This window comes from Lissotriton helveticus, chromosome 2_1, assembly GCF_964261635.1.
Source record: "Lissotriton helveticus chromosome 2_1, aLisHel1.1, whole genome shotgun sequence".
In the NCBI taxonomy this organism is placed as follows: Eukaryota; Metazoa; Chordata; class Amphibia; order Caudata; family Salamandridae; genus Lissotriton; species Lissotriton helveticus.
Genome location: NC_136059.1, coordinates 924,036,135 through 924,054,391, shown reverse-complemented (window position 1 = coordinate 924,054,391; position 18,257 = coordinate 924,036,135).

The window sequence follows — 18,257 nt, the reverse complement described above, 5'->3', positions numbered from 1 at the left end:
AAATTATGTAGAAACGTAGATCTGATAGTGGAGGAGATTACATTGTTGTGATATGCATAAATTTGTGTGGAGGCTCCCAATAATGGAGGACTGATTTTTCCTTCCCATATTAAGATCCTAACACCAAACATAAGTCATCATACCTTTATATGATTAGCGGACAGAAACCAACCCTCCACAGTTGCAGTAGATCCACTTTGGATGTACGCTAAATCCAGAACATTCTAATACTTTGTTGGGGAAATAAAACATCTGGAACATCGCCAATGTGCTTGAAGGTGCAAGAGACTTGTGAAAAACAGTTGGGGGAACCAGAAATACAAATAAGTCAATGGGACAGCTGTGTGCATAGTTGGTGGTATACTGTCTTGGATATCAATAACCTATATATGTCCTAACTTCAACCTTTGCCTTTGTCAAATACAAATAATGAGGTTGCACATAACCTAGACAGATGGAATAAACATTCTGTAATTTTCGAGTTAACTTATTCTATTAAATTGAAATTCTAAAAAAGGTATTATCTAAACCAGTACAATACTCACCAGGCAATGTGTGTAGCTATGGCAATGACTTTGCTTTTTATTTATCAACTATCCTAGAAAGAGTTCTAGAAATCTAGAATCTTAACATCTTCATTCACAGTGGCCATAAATGTCAGCGAAGCTATCCTTTGAATGATTAGGAAATGAGATGCAGCAATCTGGATTTTAGCCTGATTTGTGTTTTTCTATTTATTCTTCTTAGACATAAATATTATTGTTCCCTAATATGCATCATGGCCTTCTGTATTTACATTTTACTGCATTTTTCCAAATCTTTTCTTTACTTTTCCTTTATCTACTTTAGTGTATGTTTACCATGGACAGGTCCTTGAGGTTCCTTTTACATTCACTTATCTTTCTTCATGTCTACTTTGAATTTAACCTTTCCCTTACCCCATTTCACTATTCTCCTATCCATTACCTTTTCCTTCCTTTAATCATTGTTTTTCTGATTCTTTGTAAATTATTTCCCCATTATCAAAATGTGTGATTGTGTTAAATGTTTGACTATTTTGATTTTTAGAATGTAGAGGTACATTCTTTAAAGTAATTTATTAGATATTTTTTATATTTGTGCAAATATTACTAAATAAGTGCCCTTTGTGTTTTTTTAGTAAATTTAGCTGATGCTAAACTAGAGGATGCATGTGGCTAATATGGTGAATGGTGATAAGTCAAGTTCATTCTTATGTTCTCAATGGCAACTGCTGTGTTTCATTAAGGTAATACTTCCTTGCTCCTATGTCAGATTCTCAACACTTGTATACACCTTCTTATGTTTCTGTCTCTGCGTCTCAGCCATTTAGATTACTAAGTAGAAAAAGATAAGTGTTATTTAGTGCCCACTGTACACCCACATCTAACACCTGCCATCCTGTCCAATCCCGGCACATTCTGCATTTATCCCACAATGTCTTACTCTGTTTATTCTCAAACCAACTCTTACACTGATACCTTCCATTAACTGTTAGAATAGAAAGATGTATATTTGCGCATTTTTCTATGTATGTTTGTGGCACCATTTTCTATGTCGGCAACATTTTGAGTTATAATCAAAACATATTCTTTGTTATTTCCGAGAAAAGGCCTTTCTTGAGCTGTGCTTCTCCAAGGCAAAGTTTAGCTTCACTAATGTTATGTTATGTTAATTTCGATTTATATAGTGCCAAATCACCGACAGGTCTCTTAGCGCTTGCTTTGGGAACCCGTCCTGGCTTTCCCTGCGAGATAACCCCTACTGGGCATCCCCAAGGTGAAGACCAGGCATCCCATCGCAGTGGGGCCATAGTGGAGATTAAGCAAGCTATTGCCCAGAGTTGCAGAGTGTGAACCCATGATTTGAGTAGGCACCGAGGCGAGAATTATCGAGTCCGTGGACATTTTGAGCTCAAGACCCTGCCGCGTCGGGAATTGAACCCTGGTCCCGGGTCTGACCTCTGCATCAGGGTCTGCCTCCTCTAACCAGTGAGCCACACTTCTCCACTTCTAATGAATACACTGTTCTTATAAGTGCAAACCTTTCCCTCTATTTAGAGGCCTTCTCCCACTTGTCTAGTGGTGGGCAGGGGCTGAGAGAACTTGAGTAGTACATAGTGTGTGCCCAACCTAAGAATCAAAACTTATTCTCTGTACTTCATTATTTAGCTGCCTCTGCTTGGAAAATTCCATTGTGGGCGTGCCTTTATTGATTCTTAAATGTACATAATGTTTCTTTATGCTTGCTGATGCCAGTCTCTCTGCAGCACTTCTAGCAACTGGGCTCCACTCTGAGTGTACCTGAATAAACAGATATTGGTTTGCATTCTCTACTGTCTGACCGACTCTTCATTTGGTATCGAAGTCTGAGAGGTGGTAGTGATCAGGCCACTTCTTCAGTTGGCGCCCGAACAGGAACTCCTTCGGGTGAGTGATCCATCCACGTCTGCGGATTGGGGGGACCTCGAGGCCATTGTCAGGTCGGACTGACGGATCAGGGAGCCCTGTATGAGGAGCATTGATTGCTCGCAGCTGTCCTTTCTGTTCTGCCGGATGGTGCCTTGCCCAGAGGTCATCCCGACTGGAGTCTTGAACGGAAAAACCCTTGGATCTGACCGTTTGGTCTGAATAATCGGCAGTGGAGAATTAGTTTGCTTGACCTGCATATATCAGGTGAGTTTGTTTTGGTTCTTTGTGGATATGGATCCATTTTGATTTGATATGGATAAAAGCATTTGCAATTGCTTTGCCAGGCATAAATAGTGAACTTGTTTTCCTTTTGAAAATGCCAGGTATCGGTAAACTGTTTTATTTGTGCTGTCGCTGTTGTTCTGCAGATGCTCGATTAGAAGAAAGTCAGCCGGCACCTCCAGAAGGCACCCCTAATTTTCATATATATGTGAAGCATGGTCTTGGCCCTATTATGTTTAGTAAATTATGGCAAAAATATGCGTGGGATAACGCTGAGTTACAGTGGCCCCTGACATGCACTTTTGATGAACAAAAGATTGGGTTTTTACAGGAACAGGTATTTAAAAGACAAAGTAGACAGTCAATGTTGAATTCTCTCAGAACATGGCATGAAGCAGCTAGGCAGAGATGATTGAAAATGGAAAAAGATGCACGGAAAGTGAAAATACAGACGCTGACGCAGAAAGCTGTAGCATATGATAAAGAAAAGCAAGAAAAGGGAGTTAAATGAAGTTAGGAGGTTTCGATTGCATGTTGACGAATTGTATTTGGCTCAGAAGGAAAATGACACTTTTGTGGAAGAATTGTTAGACACCCGACCCCCCCCCACATGCACCACAAAGGATATACCCTAACGTCCGTGTGCCATCATAGCCACCTGTTACAGATGTTCCCACTCACCCTCTATCTACTGCTGTTGCCTTGATGGCTGTGGCTTTGGCTTCTCCTCCTCCTTCTTTGCCTTTGCTGTCTGTGCCAACTGTGACTGTTAGCACACCTATCACACCTTTTTTCTCAGCATCCATGACTCCAGCTCTTTCTCCTGCAGCACAACTGCCAGCGACGATTGTGCCTTTTACTTCTGTAGCTTCTCCCTCTATGGTTCTTCATCCCCTGACATTTGCAAGTACTGAGACGCCAGTTAGTTGATTTGAGGATAGAAATCTGACAAAATTTAATGAGCGTGTGGGCCCTTTTGTACGGTCTGTGGTGGGAGATGAGGACAAGAAGGTAGTAGCTTATCAGGCTGCACAGTGGGGGTCGTAATTCCATTTACAGTGTGGAGGATGTTTGGGATGTGATGAAAGATTATGAGCCTTTTTACAGCAGCATGCTCTTAAACATATGTTCTCTGTGTTGACTGGCCTTTGGCATGAACATTTTGGGGATGATCCGCCACAAATTGTACTCGATATTAGAGACTGGGTATATGCCAGTGGTATGGACCCCGGGCAAGTTTTTGGGAATATCACCACGTTGGTTGCTTACAAGCGCAGGTTGCGTGAGAAGAGTCCTACCACAGTGTCTCAGTTTCCAATGCGAGAGGTTCATCCTATATAAATACCAGAATTGACAGACCAGCATGATGTTATCACCAGATGGGGAGTAGCGGCCCGTTTCCAAGAACAGTGGGTTTATAGTCTGTGGAAAAGGAGTGAGGTTCTGTCCCTTAAGGCTCATTTGCCTGACCCTCCCTAATAAAAATCCTACTGCTTATTATAAAGAACTGACTGAAGCTCCTTGTTCTACTTTCATGACTCTTGCTGACAGTTAACTGTTCTTTGGTCTCCCCATTCCGGTTGATATTTGGAGACAGGTTCATACTCAATACCATGTTGCAGAAATGGGTAGTACATGGGATGTGATTAAGAGATGGGATCAGGATAGGAAGCCATGTGATAAGCTCCGAGCCGAGCTGCTTGCTTTGCCAGGCCGCAATATTACATATATGCATTCTCTCGCCAAAGAAAGTAAGTTCGACTTGTCGACAGAAGTAGGATGAAAGTGTGTCTGTTATTTTTATTCAGTTTGAATATATATTTGTGGATTATAGTGGGCAGGATATGTCTATTGAGAGAGATGTTTGATTGTTTGTTGACAGGTTTGTTTCTAACTTAGTTCCTGAAATTGCGACTAGTTTGAAGGCGTCTGAGAGTATTTGGACCACCTCTTCCCCTTCTGCTATTTTGAATATGGCTCAATGTTATGACCATCTGGATCAAGAAGAGAAAGAAAAGATAGATTAGAAGAATAAGGATTTAAATATGAAGGTGCTGTTGCTGCAAGCATTTAGAGGAAATGGTTAAGGGCATGGTGATCCCACCCAACAACTTCCATGCAGTAGTAGGCAGCCGAATATGACGCTCTTGGCGCCTAATCAGTGTGCGTATTGTAAGGGAGAGGGTCACTGGCGTAGCGAGTGACCCATGCTTTTGCAGAAGGTGGTGGTCCCTAGAGGACGAGGTTCTTGTGGACGGGGTTGTGGAGCCAGTTGAACAGATAGGGCTCAGAATGCTGCAGCCTCACAGGGTCTATCTGATAATTATTACTTTGATGACCCCTGCAATGGGCAGTACTACCATGATGACTATGATATGGATGAAGCGACAGGAATGTCTTAGAACTAGGACAGCCAAGGACAGAGTGAGGGACCAGTTCCGATACCTGTAGACCAGCGTGGTCCTTGTAAAACAGCGGAACTGAAAGGTTCGAGTAAGGAATTTTTGGTGGACACAATGTGCGACAAAAAGTTCTGTTTCTTGAAATATGGTCCCGGTGGCAGCTCTATCTAGCCATAATAATGTTTCGATACATTTTTAGGGAGTACCAGTTGTAAGCCCCATTTCATGAACACTTGCATTGACTGTTGGTCCTTTTACTGTGGATTCTCCATTTTTGCTGACATCCAATTGTGGTGAGAAGTGCATGCTCCTATTTATTGTTCCCCGGAAGGTGTTTATATGATGATGAGCCCGAATGTGAGTACTAGACAGTGCCTGTCGCTCCCTCTTCCTGCTGAATTTGCTGACATACCATCCACTTTATGGGCGACGAGTGATACAGGTGTGGAACTGCTGCATATACCGCCGGTTTCGATTCAGGTTAAATATAATGCTGTTTTGCCTCGTATTCCTCAGTATAAAATACCTCAGGTGTGAGAACTGGCCCTTTTACAAATTATTCAGGATTTGATTAAGAAAGGTGTGGTTGGAGAGATGTCTGCCAATATTTGTAGTAGTAAAACACACAAGATGATGGACGGAATATTGCGCATTGGCAAAACATTCACCCCAGTCACAGATCTGGGCTTAATCCACTGTTATTTTGCTCACCATGCCACCCCAGTTCAGACATGGGCATATGCAAATCAGTCTTGACCCTGTGCCTCATGAGAACAGTCCAGCCCGAACTGCCAAACCATGTCTTCCCTGTACCACAATCAAGCATCCTAGGACCGGTTTCTGGCTATCAGCCGTCATCAGCCAGGATAGCTTGACCCCAGTGGCATAGTGAGCACGGGACCCCGTCTGGGCATACCCTTCTCACATAGGGCGAACAGCAAAACACACAAGATGATGGACGGAATGTTGCACATTGGCAAGACATGCATCCCCAGTCACAGATCTGGGTTTAATCCATCTTTAATTTGCTCACCACGCCACCCCAGTTCAGACATGGCATGATGCAAATCAGTTTTGACCTTGTGCCTCATGGAAACAGTCCAGCCCGAACTGCCAAGCCATGTCTTCCCTGGACCGGAATCAAGCATCCTAGGACCGGTTTCTGACTATCAGCCATCATCTGCCAAGAAAGCTTGACTCCAGTGGCGTAGTGAGCACGGGACCCACGTCTGGGCAACAATCTGGAGATAAGCAACGACCCTGTGCTTATTTTTCTGCTGTTCTTGATCTGGTCGCGAGAGCCCTCCTGAATTGTCTAAGAGCAGTCGCGACCGTAGCCACTCTGATCTGACAATCGGCCTGACTTGTATTGGATATTGATCTCACAGTCATGGTACCTGATGCTGTGGATACACTTCTGAATAAGACAAAGACACAGCACCTCACCAGTGCAAGTCTTACTGGCCATGAATTGACTTTGTTTGCTAAACCTATTACGACTAAAAGATGTGCTACTCTGAAACCAGCCACGTTATTACTAACCCTGGGCGGGCAACTTTGCTACTCCCACGAAGTGGGCGTAGTGTTGCCTACTTTGCCCTTTGCAAAGTAGGCAAAGCAGGCAACACTACGCCCACTCCTTGGGCGTAACGTAGTTGCCCGCCACCCGCCTCCCTCCCGCCCTCCCGAACATAGCTAATTTAATTAAATGGGCAAAGAAAAATAAATAAAATAGACTTACCTTGTCGGCGGCGTCCCGGGGCTCCCTCTGCTCGTACACGGCGCCGTCTTCTAACCAATGCGCATGCGCGGGTGGCCGCGCACTTCTCACGAAAAATGCGCATGCGCGGCTGCCGGCACATGCGCATTGGTTAGAAGACGGCGCCGTGAACGAGCAGAGGGAGCCCCGGGACGCCACGGACAAGGTAAGTGCATTTTATTTATTTTTCTTTGCCCATCTAATTAAATTAGCTGTGTAGGGGAGGGGGGCATGCGGCGCGTAGTGGGGCTACGCGAAGTGCGCAGGTGGGCGTAGTTTCTCACCCACTTTAGTGTATGCTATTACCACACTGCTTACAGAAGTAGAGACATCACAGGTCCCTTAACAGTCGCCTCAGGCTGCTGAGCTTACTGCCCTTATTCAAGCTTCCGAACTGAGTGAGGGGTTGCTTGTCAATATTTGTACTGACAGCTAATATGCCTTTGGGACGTGCATAATTTTTAGTGACTCTGGGCTGAGAGAGGGTTTCTTACTTCGAAAGGCGATTTTGCCCAATGCATATGTTCTCCCTGGAGTCAATATGGCCCAAGGCCCAGCTCATATCAATGCTAAGGGTATTTGCAAGTTGTTAGACCCTGTATGGCAGAATGGTAATATTCATAAGACAGATGCAAATTTAGAGAAGTACTGTATGGTGTGCATGATGCACATGTCCTACAAATGGACTACATTGAGTTAGAGAGATCCAATAATGTGTAGTATGTTTTAGTGGTTATATGTGCATTCAGTAAATGGGTTGAGGCTTATCTCACTAAAGATAATACAGCCATTACGAATGCAAAGGTACTCCTGAAGGAGTTCTTTCCTCGTTTCGGATCGCCCGGATTGATTTTGAGTGATAACGGAAGTCATTTTAATGTGAAAGTGATCCAATGGATCTGTGATGGTTCACACATAAAGCAAAAGTTCCATGCTGCCAATCATCCACAAATTGGTACAAAAAGGGGGTGGTGATGGACGGAGCATCTGAACCAATCAAACACTCACACCCAGTCAAGAGATCTGGGTTTAATCCATCACTGTTCTTTAGCCCAGTCTGCCATCCCAGTTCATACATGGCCACATGCAAATCAATCTGACCCCGTGCCCCTTGGGAACAGTCCAGCCTGAACTGCCAAGCCATGCCTTCCCTGGACCAGAAACAAGCTTCCTAGGACCGGTTTCTGGCATTACAGCCGTCTTCAGCCAGGCTTGCTTGAATCCAGTGGCAAAGTGAGCAAAGGACTCACGTCTGAGCGTACCCTGCCAACTCATGGTGAACAAACCGGTACAAAAAGGGGTGGTGATGGACGGAGCATCTGAACCAATCAAACACTCACACCCAGTCAAGAAATCTGGGTTTAATCCATCACCGTTCTTTAGCCCACTCTGCCACCCCAGTTCAGACATGGCCACATGCAAATCAGTCTGACCCCGTGCCCCATGGGAACAGTCAAGCTCGAACTTCCAAGCCATGCCTTCCCTGGACCGGAAACAAGCTTCCTAGGACCGGTTTCTGGCATTACAGCCGTCTTCAGCCAGGCTTGCTTGAATCCAGATGCAAAGTGAGCAAGGGACTCACGTTTGAGCATACCCTGCCAACTTATGGCGAACAAAGCGGTACAAAACGGGGTGGTGATGGACGGAGCATCTGAACCAAGCAAAAACTCACACCCAGTCGAGAGATCTGGAACGGTGATGGATTAAACCCAGATCTTTTGACTGGGTATAAGTGTTTGATTGGTTCAGAAGCTCCATCCATCACCACCCCCTTTTGTACCGCTTTGTTCGCCATAAGTTGGCAGGGTATGCTGAGACGTGAGTCCCTTGCTCACTTTGTCACTGGAGTCAAGAAAGCCTGGCTGAAGACGGCTGAAATGCCAGAAACCGGTCCTAGGAAGCTTGTTTCCGGTCCAGGGAAGGCATGGCTTGGCAGTTCTGGCTGGACTGTTCCCATGAGGCACAGATTCAGACTGATTTGCATATGGCCATGTATGAACTGAGGTGGCAGAGTTGGCTAAAGAACGGTGATGGATGAAACCCAGATCTTTTGACTGGGTGTGAGTATTTGATTGGTTCAGATGCTCCGTCCGGATGTATGACGTTACAACGCATACTTTTACCACGCCTACCATTACCACGCATTTTTTTACAATGCAGGATCCATTACAACGCATACCATTACCACGCATGTATTTACAACGCAGGTACCTTTACAACGCATACAATTACAACGTAAGTATTGGTAAGTATATAATATTTTTTAATATTTAATTTAATTAAAATTAATATAATGTAATTTAATTTAATTAATTCAATTTAATTTAATTTAATTTAATTAATTTAATTTAATTTAATCAATTTAATTTAATGTAATTTAAATTTAATTATATTTAATTTTTACCCTGTACCCTTTTACCCAAAAACCCAAAACTTACCCTGAACCCAAAAAATACCCCTTTACCCAAAAACCCAAAACTGACCCTGAACCCTAAAAATACCCCTTTATCCAAAAACTCAAAACTGACCCTAAACCCTAAAAATACCCCTTTACCCAAAAACTCAAAACTGACCCTGAACCCTAAAAATACCCCTTTACCCAAAAACCCCAAACTGACCCTGAACCCTAAAAATACCCCTTTACCCAAAAACTGAAAACTGACCCTGAACCCTAAAAATACCCCTTTACCCAAAAACTGAAAACTGACCCTGAACCCTAAAAATACCCCTTTACCCAAAAACTGAAAACTGACCCTAAACCCTAAAAATACCCCTTTACCCAAAAACAGAAAACTGACCCTGAACCCTAAAAATACCCCTTTACCCAAAAACCCAAAACTGACCCTGAACCCTAAAAATACCCCTTTACCCAAAAACTGAAAACTGACCCTGAACCCTAAAAATACCCCTTTACCCAAAAACTGAAAACTGACCCTGAACCCTAAAAATACCCCTTTACCCAAAAACTGAAAACTGACCCTGAACCCTAAAAATTACCCTTTACCCAAAAACTGAAAACTGACCCTAAACCCTAAAAATACCCCTTTACCCAAAAACTGAAAACTGACCCTGAACCCTAAAAATACCCCTTTACCCAAAAACCCAAAACTGACCCTGAACCCTAAAAATACCCCTTTACCCAAAACCCCAAATAATATTTTTAATAAAATAATATACTTACCAATACTTACGTTGTAATGGTATGCGTTGTAAAAGTACCTGCGTTGTAAATACATGCGTGGTAATGGTATGCGTTGTAATGGATCCTGCGTTGTAAAAAATGCGTGGTAATGGTAGGTCGTGGTAAAAGTTGCGTTGTAAAGGTTGTATACCGCTCCGTCCATCACCACCCCCTTTTGTACCACTTGTTCGCCATAAGTTGGCAGGGTATGCTCAGACGCGAGTCCCTTGCTCACTTTGTCACTGGATTCAAGCAAGCCTGGCTAAAGACAGCTGAAATGCCAGAAACCGGTCCTACGAAACTTGCTTTAGGTCCAGGGAAGGCATGGCTTGGCAGTTCGGGCTGGACTGTTCCCATGAGGCACAGGGTCAGACTGATTTGCATATGGCCATGTCTGAACTGGGGTGGCAGAGTGGGCTAAAAAACGGTGATGGATTAAACCCCGATCTTTTGACTGGGTGTGAGTATTTAATTGGTTCAGATGCTCCGTCCATCACCACCCCCTTTTGTACCGCTTTGTTCGCCAATCATCCACTGTCAGCACGTTTGGTTGAGAAGTACAATGATATTCTAAAGCTCAAACTGGTGAAAATTCAGGAGATGACGGTGGTGAAGTGGCCAGATGCTTTACCGTTAGCTCTTTTATCAACTTTAATGACAGCACATTCTAGAACAGGATTGTCACTGTATGAGGTCATGTTTGGACGTCTGGCAAATGTTTGGGGTGTCCTGCAACCTCTGCAGTTTTCTGATATTGAGTATCCCTTGTTGATTGATTATCTTTGGCCAGTTAACAGAAAGTTTGCGATCTCTTCACCAATGGTCCAGGACACCCTGCCAGCACGCCAGAGGGGCCAGGGCACGACATCCAGCCTAGCGATATTGTGTTGATCAAAAACTGCTAGAGGAAGTAAAGTTTGGAGCAGCGATGGAGGGGGTTGGAACAGGTCCTGTTAGCAACGCGCACCGCAGTGAAGGTTGGTAGCCGTACGAACTGGATTAACGCAACTCATTGTCACTGGAGTCCTTTGCCCCTGCCCTATGACCAGTGGATGAGGGATGGGATTGGGAACTCTGAGTGCGAGATGGTGGCTAAGTTTGTACCCTTCAGTGATGCCAAACTGACCTGGACACAAATAGACAAGGAAAATTATGACGTGTTGAATGCAGCAGTTCCTCCGGAAGTACGAGCTATCCAGGAGCCCCTGTTTGTTGACCATTCTGTGCCTGGAGCCACCGGGTACAATGTGCGCCCTCGGATGGGGGTTGGTGCACCAAAAGAGACGAAAGATTAGTTACGGATGGAGTGTGCAAGTCTGGGTGTATTCTGCTATAGTACTAACAGAGTTAGTTTAGGGTGATTAGAATTTTGTGCACTGTTTGAACATTGGACAGGATAGATCGAAGTATCACTTGGGGGTATATTATCCTGGTCGAAGTGGGATATGAGTTTAGGGCTGAGCAAGCTCCACCGCTGGTGCTCAAGATTTCCAATGTATTGATGGACAATAGGAGCCAGTACCAGTGAGGTTCTGACGGACACTGGGAACTTATGCATTTCTTTGCATTTTTGCCCCTTTTATCATTTAACATGCATCCATTTGGCATAATGGTTGCTGAGGGAGAGCAGCCAGTGCTTTTTGTTGCCTGACACAATATAGTGTGGACGCGTAAACAAAAGTTAACATGTGTGGCCCTTGTGATTTTGTTGTGAGCATATTATATGGGGTACCATGGGTTTTGGAAAGTGATCAAAGTGTACCTTTACATAGTAAGGATAAGGTTGTTCCTCAAGTCCGAAAGAAAAGGACAGCCCAAGCAATATGTTTCTAGATACACACAAAGAGGTTCTTTGGAGAAGGGACTGCTTGTTACCCCACTGAATCTGTCACTAGTCTATGGACAGCATATCCACTGTCAATTGTCAATAATACCTTTACTCAGCCCCTTGACTTCATAGAAGTGCAAGGAGTATTTGGGTTTGGCTTTCCAGGTCCTTGTCTATTTCAAAGAAAGCCACGAGGCATGGGTTATCCTGGGTGTGACAAAAACTCTTATTGTGACAACTTCAATTTGGAAAAACAGAATGTAACTATGGTGGGTTACCAGCATAAGGACTTGAAAATTCCCTGATAAGCTGGTTATTACCCTGCTTGTTGTCCAATTATCAATTTTACGGACACTATATAGTATGTCAATTGTTCAGGTAAGTATTGCATAAGGGCACGTACTCTTTGATAAATACAAACGACCCCAGTACCTATGTAAGGAATGCCATGTATTCTGCAGTGGTCTCTGATAGACTGATTTATGCACGCCCGGGGTTTTTCTTTTTGTCTAACGGGACATATTCTGATATTCATAATGGTACGGATGATGTGGCACTTGGGATGGTACTGCCTTTGGGTGTACCTTGTAAAAATGTGAAGCCTAAAGTAAGATGGGTTAAAAGGACATTGACCAAAGGAGTGACAGATCTCGAAGTCAATAATTATATTAATGGGATTACTTTCGGATACATTCTTTACTCCATAAATACATTTGGTGGTACTGCTATTGCCAGGGGTGAGAAAGCTAGAGAATATTTTGGTTGTAAGTTGCAAATATTGTCTAACTCCACAGTAGCAGCTTTGCATGACATCACCACCCAATTGGAAGTTATGCCTATATATTCTGAGCAGACTAGATATGCAGTCGATTTCATCCTAGCTAAGAGTGGTGGTGGGCGCGGTAGCAGGAGACCAGTATGTATTCGGGATCATAAATATGGAAGAGAATATTACCCAACACATTTTAGACATATTAAAAAATGTTAAAGGAATGGAAAGTGGGAACTGGAGTTGGTCTCTTATTGGCAGCCGGGGTTGGATCCTCGAAAAGGTGATTTATTTCATTGTGATCTTGGTCTCTTGCTGTGTCCTTGTTAAATGCCTTCCCTTCTGTTGTTCTTATTGCACCACTCTTCTCACTCCTAGGAGGAAAATATCGATTCATGTCACAAGTGCTACAATCATGGTTCAAAAGGAGGTTGATGACCTCATGCAGATAGATGAGGGCATTTTCGAGACTTCTTCCCTCCATACGCTCTCTCTTACTGATGCTGACAATATGGAGTGCTCCTCAGAAGTTTACCTATGACTTTCTGTTATATTGTTTTTTATGCTCTTTTCTATTACTAGAAAATGCTTATCTCATGCTAAAAGGAGGGTCCATTAGAAAAGAAAAAAATCATGTTTGCGCATTGTTCTATGCATATTAGCTTTTGTGGTGCCATTTTCTATGTCGGCGCAATTTTGAGTTATAATCGAAACTTATTCTTCACTATTTCCGAGAAAAGGCCTCTCTTGAGTTGTATTTCTCCAAAAGGCTAAGTTTTGCTTCACTAATGAACACACTGTTCTTATTAGCGCATACCTTTCCCTCTAGACAGAGGCCTTCTCCCACTTGTCTGGTGGTGGGCACTGGAAGAGTGACCTTGAATAGCAGATAGTGTGTGCCCGGCTAAGAATCAAAACTCATTGTCACAGGAGTCCTTTGTCCCTGCCCTATGACCAGTGGATGAGGGATGGGATTGGGGACTCTGAGTGCGAGATGGTGCCTAAGTTTGTACCCTTCAGTGATGCCAAACTGACCTGGACACAAACAGACAAGGAAAATGATGACGTGTTGAATGCAGCAGTTCCTCCGGAAGTACGAGTTATCCAGGAGCCCCTGTTTGTTGACCATTCTGTGCCTGGAGCCACCGGGTACAATGTGCGCCCTCGGATGGGGGTGGTGCACCAAAAGAGAAGAAAGAATAGTTACGGATGGAGTGTGCAAGTCTGGGTGTATTCTGCTATAGTACTAACAGAGTTAGTTTAGGGTGATTAGAATTTTGTGCACTGTTTGAACATTGGACAGGATAGATCGAAGTATCACTTGGGGGTATATTATCCTGGTCGAAGTGGGATACGAGTTTAGGGCAGAGCAAGCTCCACCGCTGGTGCTCAAGATTTCCAATGTATTGATGGACAATAGGAGCCAGTACCAGTGAGGTTCTGACGGACACTGGCAACTTGTGCATTTCTTTGCATTTTTGCCCCTTTTATCATTTAAAATGCATCCATTTGGCAGAATTATATATGCTATATAGCATAGATAGAGGCCTTTTCCAACTTGTTTGGTGGCGGGCACTGGCAGAGTGACCTTGAGTAGCAGATAGTGTGTGCCCGGCTAAGAATCGAAACGTATCCTCTGTACTTCATTGTTTAGCTGCATCTGCTTGGAAAATTCCTGTGTGAGCCTGCCTTCATTGGTTCTTAAATGTACATAATGTATCTTTATGCTTGCTTATGTCAATCCCTCTGCAGCATTCCTAGCGACTGGGCTCAACTCTGAGTGTACCTGACTAAACAGATATTGGTTTGTATTCTCTGCTGTCTGACCGACTCTTCAATTGGTATGGAAGGCTGGGAGGTGGTCTTGAGTGACCCTGGTGACCCTAATCAGGCCACTTCCTTCATAACAACCCAACCCATCCAGAGCCAAACCTAAACCTAACTGAGCCCATGGCCTAGATTAACCTGTACATGGCACTCATTCATTCCCTAACCCAGTAGTAATATTTATTGTACTGATAATGAATTAAGGAGAAAATGAAGTGTGGGTTGGGTCTCAGGATGGGAGGTGTGCAGGGAAAGAGCATGACCACTGGAATTATGATTAATATTATTAGTAGAAGTAGTAGTAGTAGTCGTAATAGTAGTAGCAGTAGTTGCAATATTGGCCAATAATTGTCCAGAATCATGCCTCTATAGTAGCATAATGTTGCATGGTAGAATCAAATTCAGTATAAATTTAATATGCAGTATTTTTCTTTGGCAATAAATATAACTTTGCAGTTGAGTAATTTTTAACACACATTAAGTGCTCGTAAAAGTGTCTCTTCATGAATTAATGTATTTAAATGTTTTATCCTTCAGAGCAAAAAAACTTTTTTTCAATTATTCAGGTGTTTGTGGAATAATTAATGGTAAAGTTAGAACATATTCATAATAATCCTTAAAAATCCGAGAATCACATAATGCTAATAGCCCTAGAAAACCAGCAATGTGTGACTGAATAACGAAATGTGCTTGCAATGGATATGCCAATTCATGTCTTTTTCTTGTTTCCTTAGATCGCCCAGGAGAAAGAATCCTGGAGTACAGCCAGTTGCTGGCAGGAGATTGCTGTTTAGATGCCTCAGGAACATTGGAGGTGGTTTTGATGGGCTTCCATTGCTACAGCTGCCAAAGGTATTCGAGCCACCCTATCCCCATTTGTGGATAGTGCGGGTGGCTGGATGTTTTTGATAAATACTTTCTAGTTACACATAACAGTTTGATTTATGAGATTTTTTTTTTTACAGTTTTCGTATACTTGGTTATCATAATGGTGTGCTCACCTACCAACAGGAGTTAAGCCTAGATCTCTGTCCATCCCAAAGAACAAAGAGAAAGACCAATTGCCCATCCACCTATCTAGTCTCTACCTATGCTTCTATGCCAGGCTATCCCCAATGCTGACATCCAATCTCTGGGAATCAGTGTGTGAAGTCTCCACTAATAATTACTTTCAACCCATGGAATAGACACCACATTAAGCCACCTATTCATCCCCTACCCAGCCACTCCCTCCTTCCGGTTCTTACCTGAGTACAAATATACTGTCTGTCATCTCCCCAATATCTATCAGGGCATTTGATGCCCTGATTTTGCAAAGGCATTAGCCTCTGGCAGCAATATAGGCCCAAACAGGAAAGACATCACAAGAAACGGATGTATGTCGTTACAACGCATGCTTTTTCCACGCATGCCTTTAAAACGCAGGTTTTACAACGCAAGTCGTTACAACGACTTGTGTTGGGGGGCGCTGGATAGTGAATAGTTTAATTTACTATTCCAACTCCAGTCCCCGTGGATAGTATGGAAGGTTTTGGATAGTAATTAAACTATTCCCTATCCTACAGCGCCCTCCAGCGCAAGTCGTAACGACTTGCGTTGTAACTCCTGCGTTGTAAAGGTACTACGTGGAAAAAGTTTTGTTGTAAAGGATGTTTACCCAAGAAACACAAGTTTCTTCCTTTGAATGGAGTAAGTGATCCACAAAAATAATTCTGCAATACAAAACATACAGATGACAAATTGAATGGAAATCCTAGTACAGAGGTCAGTGTAAATTACAGTGTACAGAGTAGTTTGTTAAACTAAGTGTTATAGATGATAACACCCACACATGAGCCTGGGGTGAAGTGTAAACTGTGAAAAAGAATACAGTACCTAGCCATGGCCTACCACTGAGTATAATTAGAATTTATTTTCTGAGCCATGATGCTCCATGGCTAGGGTAAGCGGACATCTTTATAATTTTGTATATCCTCCTTCTGCAATGGTTTAAAATTGCTTACACCACATCTGCCCTGCCAAGCTCATAACTGATGGTAAGAGTGTTAAGGCATCAATCAATGGATGAATGAGGTGAATTAGACAAAATTTGAGAGATAGACAGACTACAGCAACTGCATGAGCTTGGAACATCTTAAATGGAAGGAAGTTAATTTGACCTGTTCAACCACTTTTAGCAGCCCACATACTCCCCAGTTACTTAATAGGTACTTAGAATATATTTAAAAATAGGCAAAACACACACTGTTGTTTTGATAGATTATCATATTCGTAAGACATATTGATACTGTACAAAAAATTTGCAACTGTATTCTGGCATTGCCTTGGGAACAGGGCTGAACCACAGAGCAGGGCTGCCTTGATTGTTCTTGCTAAGGAGAAGTTTTTGGGAATGAGAAAAGAACTTGACAATATTTGGGAGTATTAATAAACATGGTGCATGATAAGTCAGAGTAAGGACCATAAGCTGCTGTACCATTAACTAAAGAGAAATCTAGTACCAGTGCCAAACAATCAGACAACTCGAATGCTTTTCCCTGAATGAGTAATTACTTGAACAATAAAAAGGTTTAGCTATGCCCATCATGTACACATTATAATCAATTAAGTTTTGCCACTTGAGATACTAGTCTGCTGCATTCTAATTAAATCACATTTACCAGTCTATAGGGGTAGGTCTCTTTGAGTCTCTGTCCTGTACAGAAGGTAGGGATGCATTTTTCTTCTGGATGTTGTTGAAGAGGCACATAGATTTTATTTCTCCCAGAAAGAGAAAGACCTGCTGGGAAAGAAAAGAAAAAGAAATTGAGATTTAGGTCCTTATTACGAGTTTGGCAGATAAGTTATTCCGTCACAAATATGACGGACATCCCATCTGCCTTATTACCAGTTTCATAGGATATAAAGGATTTTTTCTTTGGTGGACAGGATATCCATCATGTTTGTGACGGAGTAACTCTCTCTGCCAAACTCTTAATTAGTCACTTGGTCTAGTCAAGGTAAGCTGAGATGTCTGGGAACAATAAAGAGATCCTAGAGTGTAGTTAACAAAAGGCTAATCAATCAAGTAACACGCCCAGTGACTCATCCATAATGATAACCTAAGCATTAAATACCAAGTTTCGCTAAACCCCTCCCATTTAACATATCATTTGGCAGTCATAGATACAAGTTACCTGATCCCAGTGTTGCATTTGACTATCAAATTATGTGCTTCTTTACCCATGGAAGGGACACACATAAGCAGTACAGTCCTTACTTTAAATCTTCAATGCTAGCTGAGCATGGCAAAGAAAAGCGAGGCAATGGGGGCATATCCTTCATTCAGGAAATAGAGGCACTTATTGCAGTCAGAGAGGCTTTTGCTTATTGCAAAAGTTTGTGGTTTACCATACAAATAAATAACTTTTCTTCCTTTCACCTCTCACCTCTCAATCAGCTTGTCAAAGTGCACAGTGAGTTAATTAAGTTTATTTACATTCAAACAAGAAATATAAATGTAGAACTGATTTTTTCTTTTTTTCTTTTATTTATCATTTGTACAGCAAATATCGTTTTTGTGTAACTGGTGTATTCCTTTTTATTCCAGAAAGCAGAGCTCTTATGCATATTCAGGCACTACACTGGAGGATGAATATTTCCTACATTATTGGTATCTGAGTAATCACCCTCATCCACTTTTGTGCCTTCTGGAGTCTTAAAATTGTTGTGGATGAAATCTTTATTCATTTTGTTTATTTGCAGTCTCTCCTTACTTCAAGAAGAAAGACTGGTTCTTCT